The sequence below is a fragment of the Tasmannia lanceolata genome, unplaced genomic scaffold, assembly GCF_043159265.1.
Source record: "Tasmannia lanceolata isolate RefF3 unplaced genomic scaffold, GAP_Taslan_0.1 ptg000037l, whole genome shotgun sequence".
NCBI classification, from domain to species: Eukaryota; Viridiplantae; Streptophyta; class Magnoliopsida; order Canellales; family Winteraceae; genus Tasmannia; species Tasmannia lanceolata.
The window spans coordinates 4,160,329-4,171,339 of record NW_027518714.1 but is presented as its reverse complement, the minus strand read 5'-3'; the positions used below and the strand labels follow the sequence as shown (position 1 = coordinate 4,171,339).

Below are 11,011 nucleotides of genomic sequence, written 5' to 3'. Positions count from 1 at the left end.
AAATCCCGAATTTAAAATTAGAAAATTAAATTTCAAGGGGGCAACTTTAGGAAAAACTGCAAAAAACTTAATGGTTTCGAAAAAATCCAAAATTTTAGGGGCGCAATCGCCCCCCTCCCCCCTTATCCATCCCTGAGTATAGTTCAAAATTCATCAAAGATACCCTTGATAATTTCTTCGTTCCCGTCAACCCCGTCAAGTAGCAAGCATTATTGAAAATTAAGTTCCCGTCAACCCCCTGAAGTCGCAAGCATTATTGAAAATTAAGGGCGTTGATGACTTGAAAAAGTCAGGGTTTTTGCTGGAACTGTCAAAGTTGACGGGCGGGGTATATGTATTTTTCCCTTATTTTTTTAGATCTCAAGAGTCAAGGTAATTATCTTCTAAACGGACGAACAGGAAAATCAAAATTCTTTTTAGTCTGTCTCTGGACGTTTACACTGGACTGTAACATTGTTACGTTTTGTTCGTTCACATCCCATCTCGCCCCTTAACGCTTAATCATTTTTCTCTTCCCCTCGCCTCTTAACTCTTCCTCACCCCCTCTCTTTAACACAATTAAACCCCCACAAAAAATCTCTCCCTAGGTCCTTTTTCTCCTCTCTCTCGTACCCTGTTCCATTGAAGCAGAAAGACGGTTAAGGGGTGGGTGCTTGACTACCGGAGTCCTCACCGGCATCAATCGCTTTTCAGGATTCTATGAATATTTTGAGCCGGTTTCCCACAAATTTACGTTGGTGAGTCGCACATTCTTAGTTTCATGATATGAATTTTAGTATCTAGGGCATGTAAATAATTACAGTAAAAATAAAATAAAATACCATCTGCTAATTGATGCCATTTTGTAAAAAGCTTGACATATCTTTATAGTAGACAAGTGCTAACGGGTAGGAACGCTGTGATTCTTAGCATAGAGAAGGCTGCAGGTATGTGTGGAGCATGGCCCCTAGTTGAGTTCTGGGTTAAATGCATTGGTTGGTAAAGTAAAATGCTACACTACATCATTGCTCCAAATACTGTTATGCTTTCATTAATTCAAAGTTTTTTTGTGCAATCTTTATTTTGAGTTAAACAGAAGTAGATTTGCATTTGATATTATTCACTACATCATTGCAACTCTTTTGTACACATCTAGAAGATACAACAACAGGTATTGAATTTGATTGTAGAGTTTCATCAAGTTGCCCAATCTATCTTGCACTGATGCAATTCTCTCTGTGTCATAGCTAATTTATTTTTATGTAAGAAAGGTAAATTATTGCCTTCTATGCCTTCTGAAAACTACTAAAGTTTGCAATTTTGGGTATTTGAATTTGAAGAGGTTTTAAACTTTTGAATTTTTGAACTTAGTGAAGTTTTGAGCTTTTGAAATCCTGAAGATTTGAATTTGTTAACAAGGGAGAGTTTGAAATTTCAAACTTGAATTTAGTTAAGTAGGGGTCTTTGAGTTTTGGATTGAAATCTGAAGGCGGAATTCCAATTAGATTCAATCTTACCTTAGTTGAAGTGTTATTCAAGGCTTAAAATTTGGGCCACTTGGTGAAAGTTCCACGATTTGAAGTAACAACCTGTTGTGGCGAGTTTAGCTTGACCAGCGAGTTGCAACGTCGATGTGCAGCGACAAATAGATTTCTTTTAACATGCACAATGGAGATCAAGACAACAGTTTGTGACTAGTGCAGACTGAATATCTTTAATAGGGGAAAATATTGTGTGATAACAGATGAGTGACAAAATGAGTCAGACGAAGCTGATTTTCAAATATTGAAAAAAAAAAAAATCAATTGCACAAACAAATGATAGAACTGTAGCTTTGAAAACAGATTGATTAGTAGCAGATGCAACAATATTAAAAAAATGAAGAGATTAGGAAAGATTTAGCTCCTCCTATGGACTATGGGCTGCTCAACAAAATGAACAGGATCTAGTTACTGTAGTTCAATAAACTAGATGAAATGAGTTTTTCTAATCTTGCAAACAAATTCGCAATAATCAGCGTGCAAAGTATAGTCTATATTCAAATATACCGTAGGTAAACATGCCACAAATGGATCTTACAAAGAAGTATCTGATGCTAATTTTGCGTCAGGCTTTGCCTTATGTTTTTTTTGTGGTTTAGAGGGTTGTAAAGTTAGGTATTTATAGGGAAAAGAGGGGGAAAATACCATTTTGGGTTCAATTAGGGCTTTTTTTGAAATCTGATTTGATTGGGCTTTGGAAGAAATGGGAGTGAAAACGAGCTTGATTGAAAGATATTTGATAGGGTGATGGAAGGTTTGGGTAGAAATTAGGTATTTGAAAGAGATTTCGGCATTTGGGAAAGGTTTTTGAAGAGGGAAAATCGGATTTTTTTGTGAAAATGAGAATCTAGGGCTTGTTTTTTGAATTTTTCTGTTGATTTGGCTGTTCATGGCAGATTTTGGGTGGAGAAATGGGAAAGATTGTGGCTGGTTTTCCATTTTTGGGGAGAAGATGAGTTTGGGTCGAAAATCTCGTTTTTAAGGGCTGAATGGCATGTTTCCGTAAATTCGATCGTTTTTTCGGTTTTTGTATACTTAAAGTGAGAGGGGTATGAGTTGTAATTACATAGAAAATCCAAGGCATTTTGTGCTTTTGCTTGATTTGTGTTTAAAAAACACGTGTTTACACCTTCAAGGAGAAAAGTAAGTGAGCTGGGCTCTAGAAGAATTTTAAAGAAAAATTGCCTTCAATGCTAAAAGAGTGGTGCAATGTTGTTTGTTTGACGTTTGAGCTGCGAAAAATAATGAATGGATTCTGAAGATTTTCATAATGAAAGGTTGTGAAGAAAATCAAGAGGAGGTAATGCCTGGAAGATGGACTTTGAAAGCTTTCTGGATTTGTTTTGGCCCTGGAAAACAAAGACACACTAGAAGAGTCTTCATCTCCATGGAAGGGGTTTTCTAACAACAACTAATGGCCTAATGTTCACACCCTATTTAGAGACTCACACCGGAGAGGTTCTTTCAATAAAAAATTATACATAACAAGGTATGTTTTTTATTATCAACGATTGCTCTTAAGACATAGAATAACCCTTGAAAGGAAAAGATGGATAACCTCCAAAATTAAGGAAGTATAAAGTAAAGAGGAAAGAGAGCTAGCTTTGGCAAAGGACGTAGAGGAAGCTTGCAGATTGAAAGAAGAGTATAACCAAATGTTGTTTCATGAAGAGATTTCTTGGAGACAAAATTCTAGGGTGAAATCGTGTTTGGGATGGGATTTTTCCTCAGAGAAGCCCAGAGACTTGGCTTGGTAGTCAAGTCGGCATCCAAAAATTCTATAGATTTGCTACCCGCTTACACAAGGAGCCAGTATCTAGCGTCGGGAAGTAAGGTGGTGAGAGATTCTTTCTTACGAAGCTCCCATGAAGGCATTAGAAGAAGCCTTGGTACATGGGAGGAGAGGAGCAGTTGGCATAATTTTTCTCACCAGTCAGATTGGAAATGCCCAGGATGTGGGTATAAAATTTTTGGGAATCGCAATCTTTGTCGGAAGTGTCTGGTGAAGCGCAAGGAAGGAACTAGAGGGACGAGCCCCGAAGGAGTATTGGCTGATTCAAACCAGGAGATTGACAGCTGCCGTGGCCTACCGATGGTCTGAATCCCACAAAAGTAAGTTGAAGAACGTATATTGGCACTCAAAAGATCTTTGGTGTGGTCCATGAGAAACAATGCAGGGAGTTTGGAGGAAGCATGGTCAAGGGCAAGAAGCCTCTGGGATATACCCCAGTTAGCAAAACCTTCTCATATTGGCCCATCATTATTTCTCTTTAAGCTTGAATCAGAACATCAAGCAAAAAGCATTCTAGGCAGAGGAAATGACACCCTTGGAGAATTCTTCATCTCGTTGCAGCCTTGGAATCCTACGCTCAACTCTGAGATAAAAGCCAAATGGATTAGACCGCTTCATGCATGGACATCTTCAACAATAGAGACCTTGGGGAAACTCTTTGGGCAATGATTGAGGTCCAGTGACGGGTAATCATGATCATTTTATGTCTTATGCATCTGCAAAAGTATTATCCTCGGATTGGAAATGCCTGATTCCTTTTATTAGCCTTAAGATAGGATCAAGAAACTTCCGGATAACCTTAAAAGTGGTAGATGAAGAAGGTAATGTAAACCACCATCAAGGATATATATGCAAAGAAGGTATTTCAATGGCTCTCCGAGAGGAGAAAGGCGAGCACAGTATAGGAAAGCCCTTGCCAAAGGAAAAATTAATCCTAGATACCCAAAGAAAAGCTTTTCCGGAAAAATGATTTGGGGGGGAAAAGAGCCGTTAGGCTTGGCTTTTGTGTCAAAGTAAGAAAATAGGCCATTGATCAATTTGCTGGCTTCAGGGGTTCTCAGGCCGAATTCTAATAGAAAGGAAGGTAAATCTCATTATAAGGATAGTCAGAGGATAGTAACTAATAGAAAGGAAGGTAAGCATCATTATAAGGACAGTAAGAGAGTAGTAACTTTTGGATTAAGGGGTGCTAATAGAGAGGCCATCAGATATCTTAAAGGTAAAAGAAAGGACTCAATATTGTAAGAAATTGTGCTGGGCTCAAGACAACCAAAAGACTGCTACAAAAGGGTCATTGGGAATCACATTTGGGCCAAAGCGGGTAGGTATCATAAGTTGAGGATAAACATCTCTTCACCTAGGAAGCTGAAGAGCTGCCGTAAAGGAGAAGTTTCCTTTTTGGGAGAAGACATCAAAGCCGAGAGAAGCAATCATATATGTAAACCATCGTCGATTTGGGCCATTTAAGGAGGTCTTTCTCTCTTTAAAAGTAAGCTACTGTGTCGCTTAGCAAAGCAAGTGAAAGAGAAAAAAAACAAACAATTCTCCTTAGCAATTCATAGGGGTATGGAAAATCTCGGTAAGTCATCCGATGGATCCCCAGCAGGACAAGGTAGTGGAGAGGACCGTAAAGGGAAAAGGAAAGTAGGATGGGCAGAGCCAATTGAGGATAGGTAAAAATCATCCAAGATCAAAGAGGAAAGGAACTACGAAGGTCCTTCGACACAAAAAAAGAGAGAGATGTAAATCCTAAAATAAGAATGGAAAGAATTAAAAAATGATGCTAGAAAGAACATTGAAGAGTTTTTTCCGTCTTACAGGGTCAAGAGATGTTAAAATTTTTTGTGCCCCAGTCTATAAGCTCCCTCACTTTCAGAAGGCTCTAGAAGAGGAGCGAAGGGAAAGGAAAGTGCGATGGGAGTTAGAGCAAAGGGAGAAGGAAAAGGTTAAGACGACTAGTTTGGGAGAAATAGATTAATTGCTGGTAATAGGTGACGCTTTTGGGGTAGGATTTGAGGAACAATCACCAAAGGAAAAGAGCAAGGAAGAGGACAAAGGCCGAAGTCAGGATCAGGCCAAAGGTGGGTCCTTTGATCCCAGAAATTAAAGTCGTATGCTTAGAAGCACGAAGCGGGGGCGGGGGCGGGAGCGGGGGCGGGGAAGCGTGGGTTCTAGAAAAGTCTAAGTTTGGGAGCGCCATGGGAGCGTGTATGTAATATTTTCTTTATATATCTTTCAAAATTCAAGCACATAAAAAAATAATAGTTTCTAACCATTTTCATATGTATCTTTCAAAATTTAAGTACATCTAAAAGCTAATTTCTAACCATCTTCACCATCTTCATTTGTGTGCACTCGTTCCTCGTGCCTTCTGAAGATGCACAAGCCTTTGTGCTTTCTCCAACGAATTACTTTGCAGAGTTGGAGGAGTTTGATATAAGGAAGTTGGTGATCGTGGGACTTATAGAGTAATAGAAGCAAGCTGTGAGCGTCATTAGAGCAGTTCCTGTCTCTCTAAGGTCGCGCTCCCTGGAAGCTCCTTCCTAAGGAGCGCGGAATCGAGGTTCCGAGGTGGGAGCGGCACCCCGAGAGGAGGTTCCTGCTTCTAAGGTCGTACGTTCATGTAAATAGTTTTTTTGGGCTAGGGACTTCGTTTTGCATCTTCAACTATATCAGTCCCTGTGTGAAAAGCTCCGTTTGTTTGTTTAATGTAGTGTAAGATTGTAGAAGTTAGGTTTGTATTGGAAGGATAGGGTGGCGATGGAAGTCTACCGACTACCGTTAAATGCCCTAGGTTTGGAGGATATTGAGTTTCCTGGATTTTTTTGGGTTGTTGGGTAAACAGTAATTCGGTTGCTGTTTTCTTGATGTATTAAGTGGCTAGATATGGAGGATAGTAGAGGGCAGGTTTTAATGGTGAGGGGTAGCTTTCTGCTCCTGCCAGAAATTTTGAGGTTAAGAAGCTGATATCTCAGGTGGGATTCCTGTTCGTAGCTGATGAACTACGTCGTTTTTCTAGATTGGTTTGGAAAGTGCACACGATGGCTTGAGAGACTTTAGTCTTTAGTATCCAGTTGATGAGTAACAAGGGTTCCGATGGCTAATTGATGGAATCCCACAATGGCTAGAGAGACCACAATCTTTCGCTTAGTGTGAATTTTACCTGGGAGCTTGTTGTTATGTGGGAGGTATAGTTCTTTACGAATAGCAGTAAATTGATTGATGCTGAAAGTGGTTGATGGTGAAAAGTTCTGAAGAAAGTAAAATTCCATAGAAAATAAAATCCCTAAAACTAAAAACATAGAAATAAAATCCTATAAACTAAATAACATGGAAAACTAAAAACATGTAAATAAATCCTAATTTGGCCACTTATTTGGCACTTATTTAGCCCACTATTTGCATCAGGGAGTTAAAGAGGGCAAGATGTTGATCGACGAAAATCTGAATTTAACAACATTTTGACTACTTGTTTTCTTCATGGTCCATAAGTATGCTTCTGGCCATGTCTAATTGCTACTATGTATAGCTAGAATGGACCTCTGGTCCCCAATGTACCTTTCATAGCATCAGTGAAAATCTATGTCAACTTTTTAAAAAAAAAATCTAGGGTGAAATGGCTAAAGGATAAAAACACTGCATACTTTCATGGCATTGCCAGCATGAGGAGGCAAGGAAACCGGATTGAGACTTGCAAATAAATGGGGAAACAACAGATGGCAATGAGGTTGTTATGAAGGAAATCATAGAATTCTACAAACATCTTTACTCTTCTAAAAGGATTTGTTGCCCGTTTCCAGAGGGGGTGGAATTTAGCCGACTAGAGGAGGGGGGCATAGAAATCTAGAGAAACCTTTTTCTGAAGAGGAGATAGAAAGGGGAATATCTTCATTGGGGAGGGACAAATCATCGGGACCGGATGGATTTTGTCTTGCCTTTTTCCAGTCTTGTTGGGGTATGTCAAACAAGACTTGGAAAGATTCTTTAAGGAGTTACCTGAAGGATTGATCCTCGATAGAGGTACGGGAGCCACTTTCATAGCTTTAATCCCAAAGGTAAAAGGAGCTTCAAACATAGTTGACTATCGTCCGATTAGCTTGGTTGGTTGCTTGTATAAGGTCCTGTCAAAGGTTCTAGCTGAACGCCTCAAAAAGGTTCTTCCGAAGATCATCTCTGTTAGCCAATCTGCTTCTTGTCCTTGTTTGCCTTACCATTACTCTCCTAGCCACACCCTCTTGCACCTACTATTTTATCTATGAGATCGCTTGAGCCTTATAGGTGTTTAGTTGGGCCCTAGTTCCTTTATTTGTTTTATTTTCAGATTGTATTCAGATCCGTTACTTCTTGCTGTCATAGTTATATTTATTGTTTCTTTTGGTGTGTGCATTTTTGGTGATGCATATTTGGGCAGATTCTTAGACCTTTGGTGAAATATTCACAGCAGTTAAACTAAGGCTAATCCCCTAACTCACATTGACTGAATATCTGAACACTCATATAGAATTGGGACCGGTCCTGCTATTTTTATATTGAGGATCGATACATTTAGCACTTAAAAGTTCTCCATAACAACCTTTGAATCACCGGGTTTGCATCACTTGCCTTAGCTAAGTTTTATTTTTGGTTATTTACTTTATTTTTTCCATATTGCCTCCGACAGGAAATGGGGAGCATTAATAACATTCATTAAAAGCAATTTTTCATTAAAAGCAGTTAGTTGTACCAAAAGCGTGAAATTTCTTGAAACCTTAACGAGGTCTGAAAAATCATTAAAAGTCATTGAAAACCTCCAGACTAATCTTAATCAAGACTTGAGAAATGACGTTTACTTTGTGGGTCTGGTTTCAAATTCAGTTTCTTCTTCTTATTGAGACCAAAGTTGTTTCCTTACTGGAAGTAAACCTTGATTTTTATTCATTATTGGATTTTTTAGGAAGCTTTGTTTTGAGCTTTATTTATTTTTGTTAGTTTCATTATTATTTTTTGAATGGTTGAAAGATTCATTAAGAGAGAGGACCGAGATGGTCAAAGTACAAAAGCGACTGAGACAAGGGAAGAAAATACCACGAGGAAAACAAAAAATCAAGGCGATAAGAAGTCAAACTGTTAGTTTCATTATTGATGTCCCATTTATTTAAGTTTTTTCTTTTGGCTGTATTCTGATATATATTTCACTTTTTCTATTTTTCAAAATTTCATTTATGTGATTGGAGTTGTCCCTTCTCTTATGATGGGTTCGTTGGAGGTTTTTCTGTTTGGGAATGTTTGGAGTCCAATTGCTATGGGTTTTGGATGAAGTTATATTTTTTGTTTCTGCTCTTCTTTCCTTTGATGTATTTTGTCGTGAAGATGTCATTTCTATCTCTACACTGAAGCTTGCTTGGTTTCTTGAGGAAGCATTTCTCTGGTAGATGGCCTGGAGTCCAATTGCTATGGGTTTTGGATGAAGTTATATTTTTTGTTTCTGCTCTTTGATGTATTCTGCTGTGAAGATGTCATTTCTATCTCTACACCGAAGCTTGCTTGGTTTCTTGAGGAAGCATTTCTCTTGTAGATGGCATCGTTTTTTGGTGCCAAGTTTGTTAATTGGATTATGAGCCATGTTTGTGTCGTGCAGAAATGTAAGAAATCCTTCGGGAGATTCACAATTTTCCTCCATTCTCTCTACTTTCAGGCATATATCCATCCATATTCTTTCTCAAATAGGTACTATTCATCACTACTCGTAAGGGCTTCAAATGCTATTATTTTGCATCAAGCATATATTGGTTTTCTTCTTGTCTCCAGGTAAGATACCATTACTATAGCTACATGTTATCTAAATGATATAGTTCTGATTCAATTAGTAACTAAATATTTCTTTAGTTTTTCTAATTGTTTGTTCAAGTTTTTGTTTTTCCTTTTTGAACATTTAAAAAAAAAAAAAAAACTTCAAGTTTTTCTTTTATGATCCCCAACTTCTTAATTGACTATGATTTGGCCGACACTTTGAATTTATTGCCGACGAACATGTCGTGTTCATGTCCGACACAACACCTGTGTCTACATTTGTCGACACTCTTTAGACACTTTTAAGTGCACTGCTATAAGTGTCAGTAGCTTTACATGTATGTATGTGTATGAGTGTGACACTATTTCTAGATTTTTAGGAGTTGCCATGTTAGATACCTCATATCCGTGTCGAAACTCGGCACACGAATCCATGTCCACAAATCATGATTTTATGTACTTTCTATTTTAGGCGTGTCTCCGTTTCTAAATTTTGGGAGTTCGCCGTGTTCGACACTCCGTGTCCATGTCAACACGCGACACTCGTGCCGTGTCCACAAATCATAGTTAATTGACCTTCAGAATTGACATGATTAAGTAGATTGCAAGTAAAATGTGTGGATGAGCACTCCAATTCCCACGGAACATCTCCACATGCACTAAGAACAGTTGTGAGGATGAAAGCAGCCACCTTCATGCCTTCTACTTAAATTCGATACACGAGTTTTAAAGTATCCACCTTAAATTTCTGTGTATATCTTACAATATGTAATTTTCTGTTGGCAAATAAATCTTTTTATTAATCGTTTGCCATTGCCTTTTCTTTGTGGCCCATGCATCTCTTCATGGCCCATGCATGGCACGGCACGGGGTATTGAATGTGCTTCTTAGGAGGATATGGAAGTTTCCATATCCTCCTAAGATAAAGATCCAAACAGATCTCTCAATTCCTATTTCCTTTATTCTCTTTCCCTTTTTTTTTTGTTTTTCTTTTCTCAAGCTCCCTTTCCTTTTTCACATTACGTCTTCTCCTTCTCTTCAATATGAGAAACAACGGCTGATGTAACTTTGTGTAGATTGAAAATGAGTAGCTTTAATCTTGTCTATTGCAAATAGTTCTCGGAAAGGAAAAAAAAGGCGAAAAAAGCTCCCTCCCTAGGGAGGGAGGCGGTCTTCTCTCTCTCTCTCTCTCTCTCGTTTGTCTCCCTCTATCTCTCTTCCTCTCTCTCACTCATCCCCCCTCTCTCCCATCTCTCTCTTTCTCTCTCTCTCTCTCTATTTTTGGAATCTCGCCCTCTCGTCTCTCCCTATTGCTGTTTTTTTGAGTCTCACCCTCTATTTCCCGTCTCTCCCATTGTTGGCAAAAGATGAGCCGTAGAGGCCGAATTGGGAACCGTGGAGGCCAGATCCGGAGCATGTGGAGGCAGGATCTGGAGCCATGGAGGCTGGATTGGGAGCCGTCGAGGCCGGATCTGAAGCCATGAAGGCCGTGAAGCTGGATCTGGAGCAGAGGAAAATTGTGGAGGTTGCTGGAGGCTGTGAAAGGCCGTGGGATGTTGGACCTGGATCCGTTGAAGGCAATGTTTTAAAAAGCGCTGGGCGGCTGATTGACCTCCCAGCGCCCAGGCGTTTTGAGGTGTTTTTCAATTTTTTTTAGATATTAATATATTTTCATAATATCTTGCATTTTTTTATATAAAATACAAATACTTGAATACATAACAATTCAAACCATTTTATGCATAAGTGTGGACTCCGATCCGAGAGCGAGGCGGCGGGGGACGTCCCCCACGCGCGAAGTCTCACTGGATCATCCATGTGAATGGAGAGCTCTACCAAGGAACTCTCGAAAGAAGTGCCTCTCACAGCATGAGTGGCGATATAAAAAGTGAGATACCTCTCGATTCGGGGACTAGCCCAGATTCGAGGC

The 11,011-nt window shown here is 39.2% G+C and overlaps 1 long non-coding RNA gene across 1 annotated transcript in view; it reads left to right on the top strand.

Moving 5' to 3' along the window:
- Positions 1-404: 404 nt before the first annotated feature.
- LOC143862421 (uncharacterized) overlaps positions 405-11,011 on the top strand; it is a 24,017-nt gene continuing 13,410 nt past the window's right edge. The window contains exon 1 of the long non-coding RNA XR_013240295.1: positions 405-737. This is a non-coding gene — a long non-coding RNA (uncharacterized LOC143862421). The remainder of the gene's footprint in view (positions 738-11,011) is intronic.